The 27,460-nt window shown below is 41.3% G+C and overlaps 1 protein-coding gene across 4 annotated transcripts in view; it reads left to right on the top strand.

Moving 5' to 3' along the window:
• The first annotated feature begins 2,140 nt into the window (after positions 1–2,140).
• Positions 2,141–27,460, top strand: part of GALNT3 (polypeptide N-acetylgalactosaminyltransferase 3) — a 51,329-nt gene continuing 26,009 nt past the window's right edge. For 2 of the 4 annotated variants that reach the window (XR_015152713.1, XM_086370654.1), the window contains exon 1: positions 2,141–2,276. The gene's annotated coding sequence lies outside the window, so the exon portion shown is untranslated. Of the gene's footprint in view, positions 2,277–2,299; positions 2,597–27,460 lie in introns of those variants that run through there. The other 2 variants (XM_086370643.1, XR_015152707.1) reach the window with 2 other exon arrangements.

Genomic DNA, 27,460 nt, shown 5'->3' with positions numbered 1-27,460 from the left:
CTTGGTGGGACATCAAAAATCTGATAGTCTTTGGCTCCTGCCTCATTTAGGGATGAGGAGTACCAGATAAGAAACATAGACTCCTTGGTTTAGGATTTCTTAGTTTATTAATTTCTCGGTTCAAGTTTATTGCCTTCGTATTTCTCCCCAATTTCGCAAAGGCTGACACTCTAATATCTGCTTAAAAGCAAACAACAAAGAAAGTAGCGGAATTTTTTAAAAAGGAGCTGGGGGATGTGGAATTTAGGTAGTGTTTTTAGCTCTGGATCTAACAACAAATATGATCAAGTTGGTATGGTAATACACATAAGTAGCTCCTGAACTTTTGTGGGAAGAAAGGGAGAGCTTAAAAAATTGCAGGCAAGTACTGATATAAAAGGGGCTTTTCAGGTGGTGATAGTGGTACAGAACCTGCCTGCTAACCCAGAAGACATAAAGAAACAAGGGTTTGATCCCTGGGCAGGGAAGATCCACTGAAAGAGGACACAGCAACCCAACTCTAGTATTCTTGCCTGGAGAATCCTTTGGACAGAGGAGCCTGGCAGGCTGCAGTCCATAGGGTCACTAAGAGTCAGACATGGCTGAAGCAACTTAGCACACACACACACACACACACACACACACACACATATTAAAATGTCATAAACATAAAATGGTTTCTTGATGCTTGCAGTTCAGTTCAGCCGCTCAGTTGTGTCCAACTCTTTGCGACCCCATGGACTGCGGCACGCCAGGCCTCCTTGTCCATCAACAACTCCTGGAGTTTACTTAAACTCACGACCATTGAGTCAGTGACGCCATCCGACCATCTCATCCTCTGTTGTCACCTTCTTCTCCTGCCTTCAATCTTTCCCAGCATCAGGGTCTCTTCCAGTGAGTCAGTTCTTCACATCAGCTGGCCAAAGTATTGGAGTTTCAGCTTCAGGTAACCACAATATACAAAATAAACAACTAACTAAAGTTTTAAACCCGATTTATGACTGTAATATAAAATAGTACTGTGGATGCTAAAACCAATGTTAGATGAACCAAGTCCTAAAACTACACCTGTTGATACTGTACTGACCAGTATTTCTAAGCCTTTACTTTTCAGTTCAGTTCAGCCACTCAGTCGTGTCTGACTCTTTGTGAACAAACCTTTACTTTAGTAAAGTAAAACTAGTAAAGTACTTTAGGTTAAGAGTATGTACCAAAATGCTGGAGGAAGGCCACAGGTAAACTTTATGGAAAAACCTGCCACCAGGTAATTAAGCATGCCACTGAAACATTTTCAGCTATTTTTCTCTTAATAGTCCCATGTACATTCAAGATACAGCTAAATAAACGAGTAAGTTCATAGGAAGGTAGAAAGGTCATTTTAAGTCCTGGTTTCGGGTGTGTCAATGCTTGTCAGAACAGCAGCAGGAAGACTGAAACAGAAAGTTGTATCTATCATAGAAAGATTTAAAATTTGTCTTTCTTTCTTTTTTTGGTTTTGGGAAGAACAGCAAATCCCACCAGTTCCTTAGAGACTGCGTTCTCACTTCCCGATAGACGTTGGGTTTAAGCAAAACTGCGGAGAAGCAAGCCCTCTCTAGGAAACCTCAGCGTCTTTGCAAACAAGGACAGCGGGTTGTTCTCTACTGTCGCTGCTTTCCCTCTCATCTGGCAATTGGTTTGCCTTTCGATAGCAACCCAGGAAGGAGTGGCGCGCCCCAAATTCGCGAGGCTCTGCCAAATACCAGAAGCTCTTCTTTGGAAGACAGAGGCTCCTCCTTTGGACGTGAGGCGCCCCTACCAGAGCGCGCGCTTGCAGAAACGGAAACCACTAGCTGCGCTGAAGTGAGTCAAGTGATGAAATCAAGACTGCATGGGAAGGAAGCTCACCCAATAGCTCACGAACCTAAGTGGTGACAGACGCTGCTGAACTCTGCTCGTGGAAACCCTACGAGCCAACCGTCGCTACTGTCATGAGGTGGTCCTCGGAGGCACGGGGCACCCCGATCTCCGGACAGCCCACCCCTTCATTTTGGCAAAACGCAGAGGAAGACAAGTGTGTCTGAGGGATATCTAGATCCTCTGGTTCCCTAAGGACTCAGACTGTGTCCCGGTTACAAGGTGACCCCTGACATCAGGTCAGCGCAGGACTCCTCAGGGTAGACAGGCTGAGACTCGCCCGGAACGGAGAACCAGCCTCGCCTCTCGCGCGGACAGAGGAGCCGCGCGGCGGCTGCGCGCGGACAGGGACTGCGCCCTCGCCCCGAGCGCGGACCTCGGTCCTCACCTGGAGCGCTCAGGTAGGGCTTGGGCGGGGCGGGAGGCTGGCGCGCAGGCGCGGGGCGGGGGCCTCGCCCTTGCCGACGTCGCAGGCTGGAGCTCACCTGGGAGACTCCGAGAGGAAGCGGAGCCTCGGTTCGGCCTCTCCTGGCAACGCCGGAGGCCCAGCGGGAAGGCAGGAGGCGGCGGCGGAGGAGGAGCTGGACTAAGCGGCAACTGTAGCGACAGCAACCGGAGCCGTCGCCGCCGCCACCTGCACCTGGCGCCCGGCCCACGTCCAGCGCCCGCCGTGCCGCCGCTTCCCGCCGCCCTGCCCTGCCCTGCCCTGCCCACCCGCCAGGTGAGTCGGCGGGCCGGCGCTGGTGTCGGGGCTGGGGACCCGTTGTCCCAGGGCAGCATCGGAGGTGGGGAGGGGGGTCGGATGGACGCGGAGGCTCACGTGGCGGGGAGACCGGGACGGTCCTGGTGGCCGGTTGGAAATGGTCTCGAGAGCGGTGTTTCAGTTGCCCTTCGGGAGAGGCCGAAAGAGGTGCCCGAGGCCGGGGGAGGTGACGCCCCGGGGGTCACTCTGTCACCCGCGGTGCCCTCTGTAAGGAGGCTCCAGAAGATCCAGCCCCGGGCCGAAGTCCCGGGGGCCCGGAGCCTGTCCCTTTGAGGGTCGCGGACTGGGGGTGGGGTGGGGAGGTGGGAAGGGCAGGGACCGGGGCGGCCGCGCTTCCTCTCGGGCTAACAGGTTGTAGGTCTCCTCCCTCCCCGGTGTGGGTGCCGGAGCGGCGAGCCCGCGGCGGGAAGGGCCGAGCTTGGCAGACAACTTTCCCAGCCGGACCCCAGACAGTCCTAACTGGAAACCGCGGCCGCCGAGCCATTCGAATGGTTTCCGAGTGGTTTGGAAGGCGCTCTGTGGTCGGGACGCGGACATCCTTCTCTCTCTGTCTGTTTGGTCTCTGCACTTTTCCGGGTGCGCTCCCTAAGCCAGAGCTGCGCCCACTTTCCGGTTTGATCAAGAAGCTATTTTCTTCGTGTCAGGAGGAAATCCAACTGCCACTCACCGACCGCACACCATCTCGTTAAAGGACCTGTTGACTTAACAACCTGCATATCGCGGGTTTGGTCTGCCTGTGGCATATGACTCAAAGGTTCAAAAAAACTTTGTTTCAGGAACCTGCCACGTCTGAACCTGGGTGTGCCAGGCCCAAATTCCTTTCCCTGCCTAATTAGGCTTTTCTGAAGCCCAAGAAATGAGGGTAAAACCGGTGCTTACCTTAGATTTTTATTTTCTTTTCTTTCAAAGTCCATCGAACACCTTATTTTAAAATTGATCAAGTAACTGTTTCTGTTTTAAGAACTCCATGGAGTTACCAATTCTTCTGGTTTTCAAAATACCTTATCAAGTGAACAGTAAACATAATTTGCTATAGAAGTTATGCTGCAATATTGAAGACATTTTAATTCAATTTGTATTATTAAAAATCAAAGTTGCTGCCTTTATTTGAGAGTTTCTGGTTGTGGGGAAATCTATTGCTTTTTTTACTATGCAAATTTTTCCTTGAATTTGTGGCTAAACTATGTAAGGTTAGAATCATGCCCTACAAATAAATTTCTTTAAATTTAACTTTTAATATCTGTAGTCTAGCATACATATTAGTTGAAACATTCTGAACAGTTTGTACCAAGCATCTTTCTTTTTGCATTGCTTTGACTAACATTTTTACATAGAAATTTTAATAATATACAGTCTCACTGTCTAGATTTTTTTAGTTCTATCTTTGCTAATTTTTTTTAACATAGTTTAAATTGAACACTTAAAATGCCTTACGAAACACAAATAATATTTTAAGGTGCAATTAAAGTTAAAAATTCAATCACAGCACAATAGGAGATTATTATTAATGACAGCTTTAACCAGTGCGTTTTGCTTTTCATAAAAGAGCCTCACCTTCCCTCTTCTCGCCATACAGAGAAATATACGTGCTAAATACTGTTTAAAAATTAGATATGGGTATTGCTCTCTCTTCTGAGGGGCTTCACAGGTGGGTCAGTGGTAAAGAATCTATCTGCCAGAGCAGGAGATGAGAGTTCGATCCCTGGGTGGGAAAGATCACCTGGAGAACGAAAGGGCAACCCATTCAAGTATTCTTGCCTGGGAATCCCATGGATAGAGGAGCCTGGCAGACTACAGTCTGCAGGGTCATAGTCAGACAGGACTGAGCAACTGAGCGCACACACATTGCTCTCTTGAGTGTATGGTATTAATTTAATCTTATTGATTATTGGGCCAGATGTTATTAGATTATCTTTGCTTTTAATTCTAGAGAGAAATGTAACATATCTGCATTATCTAGAGTAACAGTGTGTCTCATTTAAACTATCTGTAAAATAGAAAAAAATAATACTTCCCTAGATTAAGATAATGAGGACTTAAGTCAGGACTCCCTTCTAGCCCTACCATTCTTAGGATCCCCTTCTCACATTGGATATCCAGTCAACCCATCCATTTTGTGATGAACTGAAGCTGAGAAGAGATTCTAACTTCAGTTCACCTAGCAAATTAATAGTAGACATGGCCTTATTTGAGTGACTTGACTCAAGACCCATGTTATTCACCACCCACCTTCTCATTTATCTTAAGATGTTTATCTTTCTGTCTTTCATATAGTTTGTAAGTCCTTTGTAATTACAGAACAGTCAATTGTTCTTTGTCCAGCTCTGATTTACTCTAATTTCTACTGCCCAGATGATGCCTGACTCCAGGGAGACTGAGTGAGGCTGTCAGTCTTTTCTCTCACTGTGAGCACATGTGTATTGATGATGATATGTGGCTTGAGATTTTTAATCCTTCCTTGGTATTTCAGAGCCACATTTAATTTTTTGACTCAACTTGGACGACATAATTTAGTCTTCTGATCTTTTATTATATTGGCTTAAAATGTATTTTATTTTAAGCCAATAAAACATCAATGTTTTTAAAACTTTTTTTTTTTTTTTTGGACTGCAGTCCTCGGAATTGCATTCTATTCTTCAATACAATAGCCTGAAGTATGTGTGTATATAAATGAAGCAAGGTTTACAAGGCAGTACTAACCTTACAACTGGATGTTCTCTATTATTTACTGTAAAAAATATTGGTCCTAAAACACTGCATTGATTTTATGGGCCCAGATGGGCTGGAACCTACAATAAAAATGGTGATGTCCTATTGAATTTACATTTTTTTAAGGCTGATTTTTCTAGCAGTTTATGTCTCTCTCTCACACACATATTCATGGGGAAGAAAATCAAACTGTACTTTTAAAAATGTATAAAATTATACTGTAATCCTTATGAAACATTTATTGGATGGCTAGAGGCTCTAGGACCTGGTGCTAGACCAATCTCTCAAACATTAGGAACTGCATGAAACCTTATTGTACATCATTGTTATCTTAAATGAGTTCTCAGTATATTGTGGTATGTTTGGGGATAGGAAAAATTGGAAAGGTTTTTCTGAAGGGATTTCAGTGGTAACTATTATCAAATGAAAGCTTGAGAGAGAAAAAGAATTATGTCCAGCTCTAAGTGCTAACTTTTATGGCTGAGTTATATGGTGGGTAGAGGGTGAAAAATATTATTATAGTAAACTGGCAAGTTTATTCTTTGGTTTGTCGTTTGTTAATGTATGTTTTCCTTTTACTATGAAACAAACATAAGACATATTGTAGAAATCATACCATTTACCCACCCCCTGCAAAAACTAGATTGGGAAATTGAGAAATTTGACTGGATCCCTAAAGGACCTGTAGGGATGTACGCTTGGAAACTCTGATTGGATGATTAAGCCTTCCATAGAAGCTTTTAATTTTAACCTGCCTTCTGATTCCTGGTAAAAGGAATCTTTCTCCAAAAAGCAAATATTACTGTTTTAATATTTTGGAAATGATTAATGCCCAGATCATCTTCAGACGTATTTAACTTTTTGGTCCATAGAATATAAAAATACATTTGTTATGCTAGATCTTTTATGACTGTAAAATCTTATTGAGAAAGAAATATTTTTAATCACCTATCTAATTACGCATCTAGTTAGGATCAGAATGATTAGTTTGTTATAATTTGAGTAATCAAAACGCAATTACTATGGGGCCAATGCTGCTGCTGCTAAGTCGCTTCACTCATGTCCGACTCTGTGCGACCCCATAGACAGCAGCCCACCAGGCTCCCCCGTCCCTGGGATTCTCCAGGCAAGAACACTGGAGTGGGTTGCCATTTCCTGCTCCAATGCATGAAAGGGAAAAGTGAAAGTGAAGTCGCTCAGTCGTGTCCGACTCTAACAACCCCAGCGACCCCATGGACTGCAGCCTACCAGGCTCCTCTGTCCATGGGATTTTCCAGGCAAAAGTACTGGAGCAGCAATGAATTCAAATAGTGCCAATAAAGACAAAAGACCAACATGCATTAACTTATGGCAAAGCAGAGACAAGTAGGACTCTGAATTCTAGGTCATTAGTGACTACTGGCAATTAGATGAAATCTTCTTCAGTCATTCTCTGGGTTGGCCTCATATTTTTGGCGCTAAACAGAGATTATTTTCCCAAGTACACATTTTTCCCCTATAATTGTTACAGTTTCAAACTGTCCAAACTAGTTTTTTCATCTCATCTATCCCATTGCCTGCTGGACATCTTTAAGATGTCATAATTACCTGAGATTATACATGTGTAAACCAGAACCTTCATCCCATCAAAACAGCAGCAGCAACAGCAAAAGACAACCTCTTTTACTTCCTGTATCTTCTTTATGAGCATTAGTACATTTACTGTATCTTATCCACAAATCCAAAACCAAAAGAATCTCTGATAACAAAAATTTTTTTGGTTAACTCATTTTTCAGTAGAATTCAGTACATTTGCCATGAAACCTGAGTGAATTGTCAGGAAGCTGTTTATCATCTACTCTGCTTGGTGGATGTGTCTGGCTGAAGAAATAGTTCTGTGCTTGTTTGAGTGTGTGTGTGCCAAGTCACTTCAGTCATGTCCGACTCTGTGCGACCCTGTGGATTGTAGCCCTCCAGGCTCCTCTGTCCATGGGATTCTCCAGGAAAGAATACTGGAGTGGGTTGACATGCCCTTTTCCAGAGGATCTTCCTGACCCAGGGATTAAACCCTCCTTTCTTACATCTCCTGCATTGGCAGGCGGGTTCTTTACCACTAGCTCCACCTGGGAAACCCCTCTGTGTGTGTTTGCTGCTGCTGCTGCTAAATCGCTTCAGTCGTGTCCGACTCTGTGTGACCCCACAGACAGCAGCCCACCAGGCTCCCCCGTCCCTGGGATTCTCCAGGCAAGAACACTGGAATGGGATGCCATTTCCTTTTCCAGTGCATAATAGTGAAAAGTGAAAGTGAAGTTGCTCAGTTGTGTCCGACTCTTAGTGACCCCATGGACTGCAGCCCACCACGGTCCTCCGTCCATGGGATTTTCCAGGCAAGAGTACTGGAGTGGGGTGCCATTGCCTTCTCCGGTGTTTGACTACATGGTACCATCCAAGTGCTGCTGGGGGATACTCTGTTATATTGGCTATGTAAACCATATCTCCTTTATAACATCCAAAATATCTCAATTTTTGAAACATATTAGGCTCCTGGGATTTTGGAGAAGGGGTTATTGATCTGTATCACCATTCAGGTGTCATGCCAGAAATCCAGAGGTCATTTTTTACTCTCATTTTAGTTTCTAGAACTATCAGAATACTGAATCTCTTTAAGGTTTTCCACCTATTTTTTTTTTCTTTCTTGTTTCACAAATTCCTCTCCTACTTCTACTGCTCTAGTTCAGGGTCTCGTCACCTTTTGTCTTGGGTACCATAGTCCCCTGCCACCTGATATCTCAACGGATAGTGTTAAGCTCAAATCCATCCTCAGAAGAACCCCTGAGGTGCTAATCTCTTTAAAAATATAAACCTGAACTTCTTTCTCCTCTGCTTCAAATCATGTAATGACTTTTCATAGCTCACAGGATAGAGAATCTATGGCCCTTAATATGGTCCCACCAGGTATGACCCTCATTTAACTATGGATTTATACTCAGAATTTTTTATTTCAGCAACAGATGTCATCTGTTTGGTTTGTTTTTGTTGTTCCTCTGCACTGCTCAGAGCACCTTCCCTCTTATGTTTACTTCTATAACTTTTTCTGATTCTTAAGAGTCAACTGAGATATCACATCATTTAGGATACTGCCACCCCAAGCAACATACACTCTACATACACCTGAGCTGGGTGAGGTGTCTTTTTATCATGTGACTTACATATGTGATATAATATAGTCTGCTGGCTCACCTGTGAACTCACACACAATTTTTATTAATAAATTATTTGCAAAACATGTAAAATTTCTCTTTCCACTTAAACTATTATGGAATAAAAATATTGGAGTAAAAATGGCACAGAAAGGAGAGAGAGGCATTGGGCAGGAAGAATATTTGCTTTTTTTAATAGACATTGCAGAAATTGGGAAGTAGGAAACATACTTAATTAGGCTATTTAATTTATATTGCTATTATTTCCATCTGATTTCTGTGAATTCAGTGTTATTTTTGTGCCTTTTGGTTCTGTTCCAAGATCTGGGTTTTACCATTTAGAAGTGAAAAGTTAATTTTGTGATTGAAATGCCTTGCAGCTTTTGTTTGCAAATATTCTACAATTGAGTACATATGTATTGGTGAGAAGTTTAGGAGATCAGCTTTCACGTAAAGAATATAATGTAGTTAGACTAGACCAGAAAAAAAAGATGAAAGATTCCTTCCTGGAAGTCTCCCTTCACCAAGTTCTGTCAATTTTACCTCTTAAATAAATATTTCTCAAATCCATCTACTTTTCTCTATTCCTAGCACTAGCATCTCTTGCCTGAACTTTGGCAATGTGTCCTCCCTGTTGCCTCTCTGAACTTCTTTCTAGTTGCTTCGCAGGGTACCTAGAGGGATCTTCTCAGAATATTGGTCTTCTTACCCAGCTGCTTAAAGCCTTTCATTGCCTCAGGGTAAGTCAAACTCCTTAAGATAGCCTAAAGGCATGGCTTGATTTAGTTCCTGCCCAGAACACATCTCTCTCATCATCACTCTCTGTTCTAGCTCTCAGTTCGGTTTAGTCACTCAGTCCTGTCTGACTCTTTGTGACCCCATGGACTGCAACACACCAGGCCTCCCTGTCCATCAACAACTCCCAGAGCTTGCTCAAACTCATGTCCATCAGTTGATGATGCCATCCAACCATCTCATCCTCTGTCATCCCCTTCTCCCACCTTCAATCTTTCCCAGCATCAGGGTCTTTTCAAATGAGTCAGCTCTTCGCATGAGGTGGCCGAAGTATTGGAGCTTCAGCATCAGTCCTTCCAATGAATATTCAGGGTTGATTTCCTTTAGGATGGACTGGTTTGATCTCTTTGCAGTTCAAGGGACTCTCAAGAGTCTTCTCCAACACCACAGTTCAAAAGCATCAATTCTTTGGCGCTCAGCTTTCTTTATTGTCCAACTCTCACATCCATACATGACTACCGGAAAAACCATAGCTTTGACTAGATTGATCTTTGTTGGCAAGTAATGTCTCTGCTTTTTAATATGCTGTCCAGGTTGGTCATAATTTTCCTTCCAAGGAGCAAGCGTCTTTTAATTTCATGGCTACAGTCACCATCTGCAGTGATTTTGGAGCCTAAGAAAATAAAGTCAGCTACTGTTTCTACTGTTTCCCCATCTATTTGCCATGAAGTGCTGGGACTGGATGCCATGATCTTAGTTTTTTTAATGTTGAGTTTTAAGCCAGCTTTTTTGTTCTCTCTTTCACCTTCATCAAAGGGCTCTTTAGTCCCTCTTGGCTTTCTGTCATAAGGGTGGTGTCATTTTCTGCATATCTGAGGTTATTGATATTTCTCCCAGAAAACTTGATTCCAACTTTAGCTTCATCCCACCCAGCATTTTGCATGATGTACTCTGCATATAAGTTAAATAAGCAGGGTGACAATCTACAGCCTTGATATACTCCTTTCCCAATTTTAAACCAGTCCATTGTTCCATATCCGGTTCTAATTGTTGCTTCTTGACCTGCATGCAGATTTCTCAGGAGGCAGGTAAGATGGTCTGGTATTCCCAACTCTTTAAGAATTTTCCAGTTTGTTGTGATCCACACAGTCAAAGGCTTTGGTGTAGTCAGTAAAGCAGAAGTAGATGTGTTTCTGGAACTCTCTTGCTTTTTTGATGATTCAGCACATATTGGCAATTTGATCTCTGGTTCCTCTGCCTTTTCTAAATCCAGCTTGAACATTTGGAGGTTCATGGTTCATGTACTGTTGAAGCCTGGCTTGGAGAATTTTGAGCATTACTTTGCTAGCATGTGAGATGAATGCAATTGTGCAGTAGTTTGAACATTCTTTGGTATTGCCTTCCTTTGGGATTGGAACTGACCTTTTCCAGTCCTGTGGCCATTGCTGAGTTTTCCAAATTTGCTGGCATATTGAGTGCAGCATTTTAACAGCATCATCTTTGAGGATTTGAAATAGTTCAACTGGAATGCCATCACTTCCTCTAGCTTTGTTTATAGTGATGCTTCCTAAGGCCCACTTGACTTCCAGGATGTCTGGCTCTAGGTGAGTTATCACATCAATGTGATTATCTGGGTCATGAAGATCTTTTTTGTATAGTTCTTCTGTGTATTCTTGCCACCTCTTAATATCTTCTGCTTCTGCTAAGTCCATACCATTTCTGTCCTTTATTGTGCGTGTCCTTTATTCTAGCTCTACTAGCTTTTTTTCTTTCCTTTTCTTTTACCAAGTCCCTCTTGCCTTTAGGTCTTTGTGTCATTCTTTCTGCCTGGAACTCTCCTTCCCCTTTCACCCTATCTAGCTAAGACTTACCTTCTGATTCCAATTTAAGCTCTTACTGTAACTGGAATTTTTCATGGGTCTTTTTCCCCACCTCCAGCTATGGATTAAAGTGAAGACTGAAGCCCAAAGAGGTGAAGTCCTACTTAATACCTGGGAATATTACCTTAAATAAAATTAAAGTTTCCTCTGCTCCTAAAAGGAGCAGACTTTCGTATGTGACTCGTATGTATAAAAAATAGATTTTAGTTATTAATGCCTTTATATTTTTACCAAATAACAGTAGTTAATATTTATTGTCTTAATAATTTTTGTCCTCAGTTACTACTTTACTACTAAACAGTTATGTGCCAGGCATATTTTAGGAACTTACGTGAATTAGTTATTTAATTTTCAAAGCTGCTCTGTGAAGTGCATGTTTTTGCCCCTAATTTAGAGATAGGAAAATTGAAAAATAAGTAATTTCCCTCTATCTACAAGGCTAGTGAAATGTCAGAGTCAAGATTCAAATCTAAGTTGTCTCATTCCAAATCCTATACTTCTCCTGACTTACATGTAAATAAAATTAAGTAGGATTTAAAAGATTCTGCAATAGCAACAGAAATCCTCTCAACCCTCATCTCTCCCAATCGTGCTATGAGAAGGCAATCGCTTTCACCTCTTTTAGATGTTTCTTCCCATTTTTACCTTTTGAAATAATATGCTTATACTGCTATTTCTTAATGTATTATTTTGACATTACCTACTGACTGCCCACATGGTAGATAAATCTTAAGCTTTTTCACACACATACTCACTGCACTCCCTACCTTGATTTGCCAATAGATGTCACAGTATAGTCTCACATTTTGTTGGCATTTTAGTATGTATTTATTGTTGTGAAATCTTGTTCACCAGTGAGCCGAGCAAGTCTATTATGAACATGCTTCCTTGTAGAATTTTAAAAAATCTTTGAGTTAAGCATAAACTCACTTAAGAAAAAAGAACGTGTTTAGCTTTTCCATATATGGTTTTCTATATAACCCAACACTGTCTCAGTAAGATATTTTTCACCTAATCAAACCTATCAAATTCATGGGTCCCTTCCTAGAGCTCTCTGTCTTCTTGTTTCTGTTTGGACTATTGCTTTCTAGTCCTTTTCCATAGCAATTGTTTGGGCTCTTTCTTTGCTGACTTCTGACAGAGTTTGTATTTATTAGATATCATGACTTCTGTTGTTTTTGCGCTCCCTAATTTGGATGGAACACCCCCAAATCCAGTAGCCCTTTTCCTTTCACTGTGTCCTTTAATACCCAGTTTTCCTCTCTGGAGGCAATTAATACTTTTTCTTTAAAAAAAAAAAAAAAAGATGTGTATATTTTCTCTGTTTTTGAAATGCAAATAAATTTTGCTTTTTTTCCCCATTTAACTGTATTGTGGAACTAACATCATATCAGCATATAAAGTTGCTTCTTTGTTTTTAACTTTGCTTACTATTCCATCATATGACTCTATCATTATTTATCTAGTTCCCTTTTGGTAGAGTTGTAGGCTGTTTCAACATTTCAATATTAAAAAGAATGCTTTACCCTGGAGAAGAAAATGGCGACCCACTCCAGTATTCTTGCCTGGAAAATCCAATGGACAGGAGCCTGGTGGGCTACGGTTCATGGGGTCGCAAAGAGTCGGACATGACTTGGCAACTAAACAACAACGACAAACATGGAAGCTGTTCTTTTTTCTTTTTACTTTTATATGTTTTAGAATTTTCCATAATAGAAACTTTAATAGAAATTTTAAAAAAAGAATGCTTTAATGTAAAAACTTTACAGGTTGTCATTTCACTTGAATACTAACATGTGTGGGATAAATTTCTGGAAATTATTCTCATACTTGGTTGATACTTTGATGGAGATCTGGGTAGTATAAGACCTTGCATGTTGGATGATTCTGCATCAAATGGGGTAAGAATAAAGGGTAAAAGAATAAGTGGGTAATACTGGTGATAAGTGGGCCCTTCTGGACAGCCATTAATAGTGCAGAGAGGGTTTCTAATGCAAATTGTTTTCTTTGAGCTTTTGACCATGACATTTGTTTTTTCAGATATGACCCATCTTTTTGAACTTTGTCATCACCTCCTTTAGTGTTCATGGCTTCTTGCTCCATTACTTTAGCTCCAGGTCTACCCCTGAAGTAATCCAGAGCGGAGATTATGCTGTTATTTTTCAGTCACTTAGTCGTGTCCAACTTTTTTGTGACCCCCACGGACTGTAGCCTGCCAGGTTCCTCTGTCCGTGGGATTTCTCTGGCAGGAATACTGAAGTGGATTGCCATCTGCTTCCCCAGAGGATCTTCCTGACCCAGGGATTGAATCTGCATCTCCTGAATTGCAGGCAGATTCTTTACCACTGAACCACCAGGGAAGCCCAAGCATGTCATTACGTGGTCTTTTTCAGCAAGCCAAGAACCTATCTTTAACACACTTAACAGCTCAACAACCTTCCCAGCCTCCACACTGATTTATTTGTTGAGTTCAGCTAACTCTTTATTTCCAAATCATATCCTGAGCCGCCACACCTCTTCTGCTCTCACCTGGATTACTTTTACTAGTTTCCTAATTGCCTTCAGCCTCCTCTCTGGCTTTCCCAACCATCTCCCCTCAGGGGGAAAAAAATCTATATTCATCACAGCTTCAAGAGCAATCATTTTAAATTTCAGTTCTGATTAGTTTATCACCCTGCTTAAAATCCAATAAAACCTCTTCCCTTTGCCTGAAGGTTTAAGTGTAAATACAGATCCCACAGAATTAGGTACCTCTCCCTTCTCTACATGGAGCTTGGCATTCAACATGTGTGTCACAGGCCTCAGTGTGTGGTATTGTCCTGACAAAAATTGCCCTACTTGAGGTCATCTGTTGAAAGAAGAATTAAAGTTTAGGCTGACATTGTTTTATTTCCAACTGAAACATACATTAAAAGGGTTTTTTCATACTTTAACCATAGGATGCAGAAATTTCAAATGATTACTGAATCAGTGGAGGGATATCATGTGCTTCAAATCAGGCACATGTCTGGCCTAATCTTAAAGGAAGACATTGCTTTTATGCATAATTAAAATAAATAATGTTATGGATTTATGGAGAATTTATTTTGTTCTTTTATATCTGGGGATGTGTTAGCTAATGGAAATGGGGTAAGTAAGGGAAATATATAAATGCTGAGGTGGAAGTTTTTTTTTTAATTTCTAGGCTAGAGGGTTGGCAAACAGGCCTTGGGCCAAATTCATTCTACCACCTGTTTTTGTAGAGAAAATTTTATGAGGACCAGCTATGCCCTTTTATTTATATATTGTCTATAGCTGTTTCTACACCATAAAAATAGAGTTGAGGAGTTGCAATACGGATGATTTCTGCCCACAGAGCAAAAAATATTTATTGTTTTGCCCTTTCCAGAGAGTTTGCTGACACTTTCTAGAGAGGAATGGAAGTTGAGAGCTTGAGAGCAAGTATTTACTAAATGAGTTGTACATAAACCTGTAGAAAGATGAATGCAAAGGGATAAAGGTTTGAGCAAGCAATCTTCACTTCTCCCCTGTTTCTTAATACTCTGAGACCTCAAAAGAAGAGTGCATGGACAGGCATATATCTGCAACTTGTGAGTTTTGGACCCCAAAAGGAATGTTTGATTGGATTTATTGTGTGCAACTTGCACACCCATCTTCCAACTGTATTCCATGACAAGGCCCCATGCACACTTCCTTCATGAAGATATTGAGAAAAAAACAATGAAGGGGCCCCTGCATTGTTGAAAAAATCTATAGTTGCTATCTTTAGTAACCCATGAGATTGGCTCCCTAATTTCAGTGGAGATGGTGGAATCCTATAGCAGCAGAAACCAAGTGGCAACATTTAACCACCAAGGATGAATCGGGTTACCTGTGCAATAAAGGAAAGCAGGGACATAGGTGTAATCAGAAGGCATTGGCCCTCAGATGGGGCCAAAACCCCAAATGGTTTTGTGGGTGAAGTCATCAACAGACTTCTGGCACTTTGTGTATTTCACAGGAGAAGCTCTAGATCAGGTAGCAAAAAGCTTTAGTGGCCACAGTTGAGTGTCATGACCTTTCATCCAGTTTCCAAACCTAAGTCAGTTTCCAAGTCGAGAGTGATTTGATTGATGTGCCGCCCTGTTCCCCTAGAGGAAGACCACTGTGTCACTGCCTCAAGCGTATACCATAAACCTTCCTCTAAGCCTTTCCCAAAGGAACCTGTAGCCATTTGTTAAACTGCAGTTTGAGGAAAAGGAAATAATCATAGCTTTCACACTTAATTCCTGAGGACCAAAAATATCCTTGTGGTCCACCAGTGAAAATGGGGATGTGTAGTATATGGAGTCTTAGCTCAAGCCTGACTCACGGTATGCTCAGATGAAGGTCAGAAGATCCCCCAGTTTCTCAAAGTATAATTGGAATAGATATACAATATAACTATATTAGCTTTCTAAATCACAGGTCCAGAACCACTATGGTAGGGGACCTAAGTGGAAGACCTTAGGACTTTTCCTTTGTAAGACAGTAGATCAGAAGCAATGCCATATCCCAGAGGAAATTGTTGAGATTAATGCCACCATCAAAGGCTTGAAATAAGACTAGTGATATTTGTCACATCTCCATTTACGTCACTTATTTGGCCTGTGCAAAAGTTGGATAAATCTTAGAGAATGACTGGACTACCATAAATTTGGCTGATTCCACATTACAGCTGACCTTTGAACAATATGCAGGTAGGGGCACCAACCCTCCAAATAGTTAAAAATCTGAGTATAATTTATAGTCAGCCTTCCAACTGTGTAGTTTCTCTGTATTGGCAGTTCTGCATCCGCAGATTCAAAAAACCTCAGATCGCATAATGCTATAGTATTTACTATTGAAAACATACACGTGTAAGTGGACTCATTTATTTCGAACCCATGTTGTCCAAGGGGCAGCTGTAGTTGCTGACCCAGATATAGTATCTTTACTTGATCAAATCAGCACAGCCCCTGGCTTTTGGTGTGTACCTACTGATATGATGAATTTACCAGGACTACCAAAAGCAATTTGCTTTTATTTAGCAGGGCCAACCATATATTGTCACAGTTTTGCCTCAGGGTCAGGTTAGTCCTTCTGTTCTAGAAATCTTAATCATCCCAACATTCCACAAAACATCACACTGGCCTACTCTTGATGCTATTTTATTGATTGTATCCAATGAGCAGGAAGTACTTGGTACTTTAGATGTCTTAGTAAAGTATATGAGAACCAGAGGGTAATATTGATAATTGATAACCAGAGGGTAATATAATATTGATAATCAGAGGGTATATTACCAGAGGGTAATATTGATAATTCAGCCCCACAAAAATTCTAGGACACTTAAGTAACATTTCTGGATATTCAGTAGTCACTGTGCCCAAAAGGCCCTTCTGGATTTTGAAGCAACATGTACTACCTTTGAACATGCCACTTCAGCTTGTCTACAGAGTAACCCCTAAGGTTGCTAGTTTTGAAAGACTATCAGAGCAATAAAAGGCTGTGCAGCAAGTCCAGGACACATGCATACTGTGCTCCCAATCTGGCTATGTGACCTAGCAGAGTCAATGATTTTCTGAGTGTCTACAGGAAATGGAAAGTCTGTACAGAGCCTCTGACAAGCACCAAGAGCAGAATCACAGTGCAGATTTCTGAGATGTTGAAGTAAACCTCTGACCTCTTTAGCTAACTCTTCACACTTTGACACACAGCCTTTGAAACATTTTTTGGTTTGCTACCAGGTAGATCCTGAATACATGAATGTAGGGTGTCAGTTTATCATGTGGGCCAGACTTCTCATCATTGAGTGTTGTCTGAGCTACCTTGCCATGAAGTTGGCCATTCTCAGCAACAATCTGTCATCAAGTGGAAATGGTATTGTCAGGAAGAGGAAAATGTCCTCCTCTGCTCCTCCCGAGTCCCTGTGACTGGACTAATAATAAAATTGACACGAGAGACTAACAGAAATAAAAGAAACAACTTTTAATGCATGCACACAGAGTTCTCATAGAAGATGGGACCTAAGAGGTAGCCAGAGTAGACATCTTTTACACTTTTTACACAAAGAAACAATACAATTTGTGAGGAATTGATAGGACAAAGAAACTTAGGCTTTGAGTGCTCAATTGGTCAAGAATCTAAACAATTTGGGCTGTAGTATTAAATTAAAGAAGTAACAAAGTGTGTGTGTATGTTTAATACAGGTTTCTTGGCCCCAGATTCCTTGTCTCTGGCAATAGGGTGTCCTCTACCTACACAAGGAGAGCATGCCCCCATTTACATGAGAGATTTATTTCCTGCTTCCTCGTATACAGGAGGGCTGAAGGGTCCCTCTTTCATTCAATATTTCTTTTTTTTTTTTAGTTACTCAGTCATGTTTGACTCTTTGAGACCCCATGTATTATAGCCCCCTCCAGGGTCCTCTGTCTATGGAATTTTCCAGGCAAGAATACTGGAGTGGGTGGCCATTCTCTTCTCCTGGGGATCTTCCTGACCCAGGGATCAAACCTGGGTCTCCTGCATTGCAGGCAGGTTCTTTACCATCTGAGCCACCAGAGTAGCCCAGATGTTTCATAAGTAACTTTAATTCAAAATAATATGCCATTGAGGCATATTTGGTGGGGAGGCCTAGCCCTCAGCTCCAGTAGTATGTAAGGGACAGAGCTTGTGCAAATTTGGAAAGTATGAGCAAATGACTCAGACTCCTTTGATGGCAGCTCCTATTGTATTTCTCAAGCCTGGGTTACAGGGGAGTCTGCAGAATATGCTGGTACCATTCAAGAGCTGGTACCCAGCAAGAAAACTCCAGAAAAACATCTACTTCTGCTTTATTGGCTATGCTAGGGCCTTGGACTGTGTGGATCACAACAAACTGTGGAAAATTCTTAAAGAGTTGGGAATACCAGACCATCTTCCCTGCCTCCTCAGAAAGCTGTATGCAGGTCAAGAAGCAATAGTTAGAACTGGACATGGAAAAATGGACTGGTTTAAAATTGGGAAAGGAGTATGTCAAGGCTGTATATTGTCACCCTGCTTATTTAACTTATATGCAGAGTACATCATGTGAAATGCTGGGCTGGATAAAGCTAAAGTTGGAATCAAGTTTTCTGGGAGAAATATCAATAACCTCAGATATGCAGATGACACCACCCTTATGACAGAAAGCCAAGAGGGACTAAAGAGCCCCTTGATGAAGGTGAAAGAGAGAATAAAAAAGCTGGCTTAAAACTCGACATTCAAAAAACTAAGATCGTGGCATCCAGTCCCATCACTTCATGGCAAATAGATGGGGAAACAATGGAAATAGAGAGTTTATTTTCTTAGGCTCCAAAATCACTGCAGATGGTAACTGCAGCCATGAAATTAAAAGACGCTTACTCCTTGGAAGAAAAGTTATGACCAACCTAGACAGCATATTAAAAAGCAGAGACGTTACTTGCCAACAAAGGTCCATCTAGTCAAAGGTCCAGTAGTCATGTATGGATGTGAGAGTTGGACCTAAAGAAGGTTGAGTGCTGAAGAATTGATGCTTTTGAACTGTGGTGTTGGAGAAGACTCTTGAGAGTCCCTTGAACTGCAAAGAGATCCAGCCAGTCCATCCTAAAGGAAATCAGTCCTGAATATTCATTGGAAGGACTGATTCTGAAACTGAAGCTCAAATACTTTGACCACCTCATGTGATGAGCTGACTCATTAGAAAAGACCTTGATGCTGGGAAAGACTGAGAGCAAGAAGAGAAGGAGGTGGCAGAGGATGAGGTGGTTGGATGGCATCATAGACTCAATGGACATGAGTTTGAGCAAACTGGGAGACAGTGAAGGACAGAGAAGTCTAGCATACTGCAGTCCGTGGGGTCACAGAGGTCAGACACGACTGAGCGACTAAACAACAAATTCAAGAGTGGATAGCTATAGCACTACAAGTCTCCTCATTGTAAAGTGCAGTGGAGAAGGAAAATTCTCCCAGTCGGCAGAATTTTGAATGCTGCTGCTGCTGCTGCTAAGTCGCTTCAGTCGTGTCCGACTCTGTGCTACCCCATAAATGGCAGCCCACCAGGCTCCTCCATCCATGGGATTTTCCAGGCAAGAGTACTGGAGTGGGTTGCCATTGCCTGCTCCAATGCATGAAAGTGAAAAGTCAAAGTGAAGTCGCTCAGTCGTGTTCGACTCTTTGCGACCCCATGGCCTGCAGCCCACCAGGCTCCTCCATCCATGGGATTTTCCAGGCAAGAGTACTGGAGTGGGTTGCCATTGCCTTCTCCAAGAATTTTGAATAGTAGATATAATTTGTATAGTGTATCTGAAATGAGGGATGCCAGCAGTAAAGGTGTATAATGAGCCATGGGCAGTTGCTCATGGTTCAACTGTATGGTCAGGGATTTAGGAGAAACAAGATTGGAAGATTGGTGACAAGGAATTTTGAGGGAGTGGTATAAGGATGGACTTTTCAAAAAGGAGAGATCCTGAAGAAATTCATGTCCCATCTGAATGCCCACCATAGAGCACCTATTTCTCTTAATAATGAAGTGGACAGAATTACACACTCTATGGATGCCAGTTAGCCTTTCTCCTGTCTCCCCCAGTGCATATGCAGAGGGCCCATGCATAGTAGCCATGGTGGCAGAAACTGAGGCTTTGTGGGCACAACATGGACTTCTTTCTAAAGTTGCCTGGCTAGTGCTATTGCTGTGCCGGGAGCCAGCACGGGAGTTCCCACCCATGACAAAGGTCATGCAGAGAGGATCTGACATGCAAAGGCGAATCAGAACTCAAGAGGCCCCCTGGACCTGCCCGAGCATTTACCCCAAAACCAAAATCTGTCTGTTTCACTATTTCACGACTTTCACCAACTCTTCTGACATTAATGGGGGGGCTATCCCCGACCACCTTTCTCTGTAAGAAAATCAACTTAAAACTCTAGGTAATAAGTCTCCTGGGCATAATAGGTGTGTTTCAATTCAAACCCCTCTGATGACTTTTTCTGGCCTGCCTGACAGGTTTGTTTGGACTCCTGCAGCTACGCATGTGATTGTTCACAGCCTCCCAACCACAAGATGCATGGGATGCTTAAGATATTCTAACAGTGCAGAGCTTCTCAGAGAGTTAAAATTGTTAGAATAGAACTAGTAGAGGATTTCTTTGTTGAGCTAATGCTTGCTGCCAAGTTTCCATATCCCTTACCTACTGTGTCCCTGGGAGTGTATTGATTAATATAGTTGGTGTATAGAAATGTAAGTAGTAGCTTTAATGTTTGTAACCTTGGACCCTTGATTTAATTCTTTTCTTGATATAGCCCACCACACTTTTGCCCTACAGGAATGCAATTTTATCTAATGCTTTCGGAGGGTGGCGCCTGACTTTAGAATAATCACCTTTAGAGAAAAACAAGTTTTCTGAAGAAAGGGTCATAAAATGTTAACAGGCCTCCTGGCCAGAAGATGATGTAAATCACCTAAAGCTTTTGCATATGATAAGTTTGCAGAAAAAAAGCTTGGCTTCGATAAGGATCAAGGACTGCTGACCTTGCATGACTTTACCGCCCCCGCCCCATTATCCTCTATGCACAACTTAAAGTATAAAAACTACTTTGGAAAATAAAGTGTGGGCCTTGCTCATCAGACTTGGTCTCCCCTTGTCGTTCTTTCTCTTTCCTTTTCCTTTTCATGCTGATCCCCTGAAGCGCAGGGGCCCTCTGTGTTCACTTTCCTGCCTGGGCTTCTAAGACCCACTCGAGAAGGTGCCTAAGGTGGGGCACCTTCCGCGATTTGAAAGGGCGCCTGAGGCCTACGTGAACAGAGTGAGTCCTGTGCTGGGGCTTTATTGGCTTTCTGCATAAACCAAGGAATATCAGCTTCTTTTCTCTCCTCTATTTTCCTAACTGCAAAATTCTTTCCTTATCTCTTTATCCTCTTAATCGAAGACGCAGTCCTCTGCTGAGTTCTTAGTCAATGAGAAATCAACATTGAGTGCCTAGGGGCACCAGCCAGCCACTGGGTGACAGGTTGATTATATCTGACTTTCCGTCATTGAGGGAGCAGAGATTTATCCTCATTAAAACAGACAAATATTCAGGATATGGATTTGTTTTGTCTGCCAGCATTAACAGCACAGAAGGCTTGCAGACAGAGTTCACTCAGAATGAATAGTGGAAGAAGGAAGCCGTGAGTATCAGTTATGGTCTCCTGGCCAATGAGATAAATGAGGATCGCAGTAGCTTCGCACGTTTTTCCGTTGCCTTTTGTATGTATATGTGTATTTGTATCTGCTACCAGTTTTCTTCTTTCCTTCCCATTTTTTTTTCTAATATTACACCGGAAGTTGTTAAAAGTTAACGTTATAATTCAGTCTTTAGGTGACAGAATATTAGGTGGGACTGTGACAGAATTGGAGAAGTAATTCACATAGTCCTAACAGTGGATACAATGGCTGTTGGCACTCTGTGTCTCCCCATTTTGAGGTTTCCCCTTCACTTGTGAGAAGGGTGCATCTTGTTTGGTGGAATATAGTTATTTTGCTATTGGGATATACTTTTCAATAGCCCTACCATGAACACTGGGAACGCACAAGAGAGCTGGCTGTTCAACTTTTATCTCAGGCACTAGCTTGGAGCTACACTGGCCCAAGGTGCCCATGAAAGTTTTACAGTAGACTCCTGCCGAGGACAGCTTTTCAGCTCCATTGGCAGCCAGAAGTTTTCCTGAGCACCTAGCAAATTCCGGGGTTTGATACCTTACTAGGAATGACTTCTTTCAGGACCCCAGAGGGAGTGTCTCCACTAAGGCACCCCATGACTCACTATTAGGGAGCCAGTGCTCTCCCATCTCCATTAAGATCTCTGGATCTCAGCCCTTGTGATGGGATAGTTCTTGGACCTTCAGCTCAGCTTAGGGGTAGTGGTTGCCCCTTATATCTATCATATCTGTGTTCTTTACAATTCTTGTTAACTCCTACTAGCCAATTCTCTGTTACTCCAGTTCTCTCTTAATAATAGATTAACCTTTCCTTGTTCAAATCAGTATCTACTTTCTGTCTCCTTGCTAATTCCAAAGCCATCAACTGTGGTGGTTCACTAGCTAAGTCGTGTCCCACTTTTGCAACCGCATGGACTGTAGCCCACCAGACTCCTCTGTCCATGGGATTTCCCAGGCAAGAATAATGGAGTGAGTTGCCATTTCCTTCTCCAGGGGATCTTCCTGCCCCAGGGGTCGAACATGGGTCGCCTGCATTGCAGGCGGATTCTTATGCCATTTATCTTTCATGTGTTATGTGAAATTCATTCATAGGTGCAGGTGTGGCAGGAGGTAGTATTTGAGCCTCCCTCCCTACCTACCTGGTTACCCCCATGGGTAAGTGTAACTACGTAATTACTTTTTTGTTCCAAACTATAAAGATAGGTTGGCTGGTCCACAAATCAAGATCTACAACCTTTCACCTAAGATACGTTAATGAGGATGTTTATCTGACCAGATATGGTTTAGAAGTTGAATGTCTGACCACCCTCTTTTCCTTACTAAAGCCTATGCTTCACAGTCACTGGAAGTCAAACCTATCACTAGGCTTTTGCCTCAGCCTGAAGATACCTTGGTTCAGAAGCCATCCTACTTTATGACAAAAGTCATCCTACTTTATGACAGTTTCATGCGTTTTGTTGTCTGCGGGTGGCATTTTCCAGTCACCCAGCACAATTTTACTTAGTGTTGAGCTGGGGTCTTTGGGGTTTGTCTGCTGTGTGTGGCTGTCTCAATGTAGTTTGCTTTGTTTTAGTGTCTGTCACTTGTCATACATCCGGAAGTTACTTCCTGCTCAGAATTGTTGACAAGGATGTGCATGTGGACTTAAACAATCAGAACTAAGAAACTATAAGTAGCAAATCATCATGAAATTTTATTCCACCAATAAAGACAAACAGAAATGACTTCCTACCACTCCTCTGTTCATTAACATTTTCAACAGCAGACGACAGGCACTTAAAATTTCTGCCCAAGACTTAAGTGAAAGTCACTCAGTTGTTTCCAACTCTTTGCAGCCCCATGGACTATACAGTCCATGGATTTCTCCAGGCCAGAATGCTGGAGTGGGTAGCCGTTCCCTTCTCCAGGGGATCTTCCCAACCAGGAATTGAACCCAGGTCTCCCACATTGCAGACGGATTCTAACTGAGCTATAAGGGATGCCCAAGAATATTGGAGTGGGTAGCCTATCACTTCTCCAGCAGATCTTCCCAACCCAGGAATAGAAGCGGGGTCTCCTGCATTTGCCAACTGAGCTATCAGGGCTTAAGGCTTTATTATCAGGGCAAGTTTTGTGTTTAATTCAGTGAGGAAATCCAGATATGATGCATGGAAAAGCTCCAGTGAGTATTAATTCACAATAGTGTACTTTTGCTAGTCTACAATCTAGGCTATGATTTGAAGATGTAGTTTTGTAATTTCTTGCTTTGTGTAGTTATTCTTAACTCTTTGTAGCATGCTTTAACTCAAGTTGTAAGCAAGTTTCGTATACCAATTAGGCTTTGTGCCAGCTAAGTTCAACTGAAACCAGACCTTGAATCCCTAAAATTGTAAAGGTTTATTGTGACAAATACAGAAACAAGATATGGAAAGAACCACTGTTTGCTTATTTTATTAAATGTTACTCTTATGTACAGTTATGAAGTTCTGCATTGCACTGCTTTAGAAGATTGTTTTACTTGAAATTTTAAAATGAAACTAATGACTAATATTCTTGCAATGTATGCTTTTTCACCTGGAGGGACAATAATGACTATAATGATGGATCTTATTTTGATATTTTCCCATCTGAATCTGCATTTAAACAACAGCCCCAGATGATTTATTGTCACGTTATAGTTGAAGAAGCCACGGTCTAAATACTTGGAAGCACAACTTTGTAGTTAGATTATTTTAACTTATGAGATTTTGTTTTCTTTTCTGTTCAGATGGAAGCATATTTTTACTCTTGAGAACAATTCATTGATTTTAAGCCGGTCTCACAAACTGTTAGAATTGTGAATATTATTTTAACCTTTCAAAGTATCATTTATAGGTATCTTTATTTATTATTAATACCTTTTTATAATGTTTACATATATACTAAGATATAGATTAATTTTTTAAGAGCAGTACTTCTCTGAATTTTATTTTTTTTCTAACGTTAGACATTTGTAAGGATTTAGAATTTAGAAAATCTGAATTTTAATTACTTTTTTCTAGTTTTGAAAAACTATTTTATGGTATTCCCTTCTCTTCTGTGAATGTGATCTTTTATAATTAGCAAGTGACCATTTTGGATAGGTATGTTTAAAGATTTTAGAAAGAGAACAAGAACAAAGCCTTTGTCTGCTAATCATTTCTAATGTGCAAATATCCTTAGCTTGCTGTTGTGCTGAGTTTTTGTTTTTAATTCTCAAACTTAATAATCCAATTGGAAGTTGTTTCTAGGAGAGATTTGTTTTGGTTCATTGGCTGTTTTTACACTGATCATCAAGGTTGGCAGGTAGTATGGTCTAAGAACGTGGTATTATTCCCAGGAATAGGAATTAAGACCCCTCCCCCCCAGTTTCATCTTACCCATTAATTAGTTAGGATTGTGTCTTTTATTGTTCACAGTCTCAGTTTTTCCATCTTTATTATGGGAATAAAATATTATTTTAAAAATGGTTTTACAGCATCATAATTTGGAATATAACCTCAATGCCTCATTTATATCAGCAATTAATCCTTTAACCTTTTCAGGAAACTTTGGGTCATTCTTGCTTTGGATTTTATCTTATCTCTCTGTGTCAAAATAACTTGCTTAATTTATATCAAGAGTCCATTTTGAAAACCTGTCTTTGGAGTATTAGCAATTAATAATGTGGTTGTCTTTGCTTAGGTGCAGTCCCTTCCTTATCAGGTGCTAGTTTTGCCCAAAGTCTTGTTACCTAAGTGAGTGATTCTTAACCTTTGCTGCCTTTTAGAATTATCTGGAAAGTTTAAAATAACAACAAAAACAGGGCCTAGGCTCCACCACTAGAACAATAAAAAATTATATACTTTAAATATGTACAACATATTGTACATTGTGTACATTTCAATAAAGCTATAAAAAGTTCTTAAAAGTCTCTTTTTAATAATGCACAGTGATCCCAACAGCTAGAGTTCCTCTCCATAAAAGCCACAATGTCAAAAATAAATGAATAAATAATAAAAATAAGTAAAATAAAATCAGACTCTGTAGAGATGGGGCCTAAGGCACTGCAGTTTTAAAGAGCTTTCTGCTCACGTGTGTCCAGAGTTGAAAATCAGTGGTGGAGATGCTTCATGTCGAGTGTAATTTATCATTAATGGAAGCTTGATACTGTACATTAGCAGCAAAGAAGATCACAGTATACACAGTCCTGAGGGAACTATGTTGGAATCTTCAGCTGATCAGCAATCGATAAAAAAAATCTATTCCCTTAGAAATAATCTGAGAAAAGCAAACCATCATCTTCCTACTTTAGTAGACTCTACCACTAAGCAGTCTCAGTTTCTTAACCCTCTGTTGTCAAAATCTACAGTCTCATCCTCCTCAATCTTTATTTCCAAAAATATGCTCTGAAAATAGTTTTTTCTTTAAAACTTCATTTGTCCAGAAAACCTCACTTGAGTTGTTAAGAGACTATTTGTAGTTTTCCCCCCTAGATTTTCCCCTTATTTCCTTACATTTATAACATCAATTCTTGACCCTAGCGGCCTTATTTCAGACAATTCAATGAAAATCTCAGACTTTTACATCAGTTGGGGAAATGTTGCTGGAATGACCTTGGCCAAGCCACTTAATCTATTTGACTCTCAATGTTTGTCAGTGAAATGAAAGTATGTACATTCGGGTAGGAAGTGTCAAAGTATGTGGGACTTAACGTTTAACAAAAGCTATTTCTATTGTTTATGATAATAAATGAAATCTTGGTCTACTTTCATCCCTTCTCTAGTCAATGAACACTTATTGGGTACCCATTATGTCGCCAATATCGGGTAAGTGTCAGAAAAACAACCATGAGTAAAGGAGTAAATGCTTGTCCTTTATGTGCTTTTCTCGACTCTCCTAGTAGAGATATCCTATACTAAATCCTAACTGAGTGACTCCCTTGGGTAGATAAACATATGGACTGGAGAGGATTACTGTACTATTGATGAACTCCTCTAGTTTATAGTTTATCCTTAAAAAAGAACTCACTTCCAATGGCCTCAATAATTCTATCCTTTTTTCTAATTCCCCACCCTATCCACAGATACAACTTCTGGCATAAAATGTTTTAGAAAAACCATCACTATTATAGAAAGAGCTAATAATGTCATCTCCCTCTACTCTGTACTTTCCCAGGACTCTTTCTTGTTCTGCATTGTGTTAAAACGTTCTAAGGAATGAGACCAGCTCATTCCTTCTCAAATTCCTAATCGAGCCTACTCTGGCTATGGAAGAAATCTAGGATCACTCTGTAGCACTAGAGAAAGGGGTTTTTGGTGATTGTCTCAGACAGAAAGGAGGATGAACACAGGTTGATTTACATCTGTTGTCAAGCATGAACACTATGCCAGAAAACATGTTTATGGGTAGGATGGGGAATTAGAAGAATGGAACTAGTGAGGCCATTAGAAGAGAGAAGGGTGATCAGGTTGTATTTTGTAGGTTGGAGACCATTATCCTGTGAAAACTCAGTATTTTTTCTGTCCTTATCTCCCTGGAACGTCTTAGATCATTGTTGCCCTGTTGTTTGAATGTGTCCTAGACCCTAAGCCCAAAGATGTTAAGGGCATGACTATAACTCAACCATTGGATTCTCTGGAAAAAGTTCATTTCTGATTTTGCACTCAAGTCCGTTAGACCAGGTCTCATGACATTTACTTTTAAAGATCAACCACTGTCAAACAATTAACATCTCTCAAGGGTAGTATGCAGATTGTATCCACTTAATTTGGACACATTATCTGTCAGTCTGTTCTCCCTTGTTTCTCCTTTTTTCATATTCCTTTGCTCTTTCCTTCCAGTTTCTCCTTTTCCTCCCCCAACCCTTCAGTTTAGTTCAGTCGCTCAGTTGTGTCCGACTTTTTGTGACCCCATGAACCACAACACGCCAGGCCTCCCTGTCCATCACCAACTCCCAGAGTCCACCCAAACCCATATCCACTGAGTTGGTGATGCCATCCAACCATCTCATCCTCTGTCATCCCCTTTTCCTCCTGCCCTCAATCTTTCCCAGCATCAGGGTCTGTTCAAATGAGTCAGCTCTTCACATCAGGTGGCCAAAGTATTGGAGATTCAGCTTCAACATCAGTCCTGGGTGTTCATCTCC

The sequence above is a fragment of the Bos grunniens genome, chromosome 2 (assembly GCF_055505025.1).
Source record: "Bos grunniens cultivar Pamir isolate PY7600 chromosome 2, Bosgru_T2T1.0, whole genome shotgun sequence".
Lineage (NCBI taxonomy): Eukaryota > Metazoa > Chordata > Mammalia > Artiodactyla > Bovidae > Bos > Bos grunniens.
Note: the sequence above shows the minus strand (reverse complement) of the source record. Positions and strands in the feature narration are given on the sequence as shown.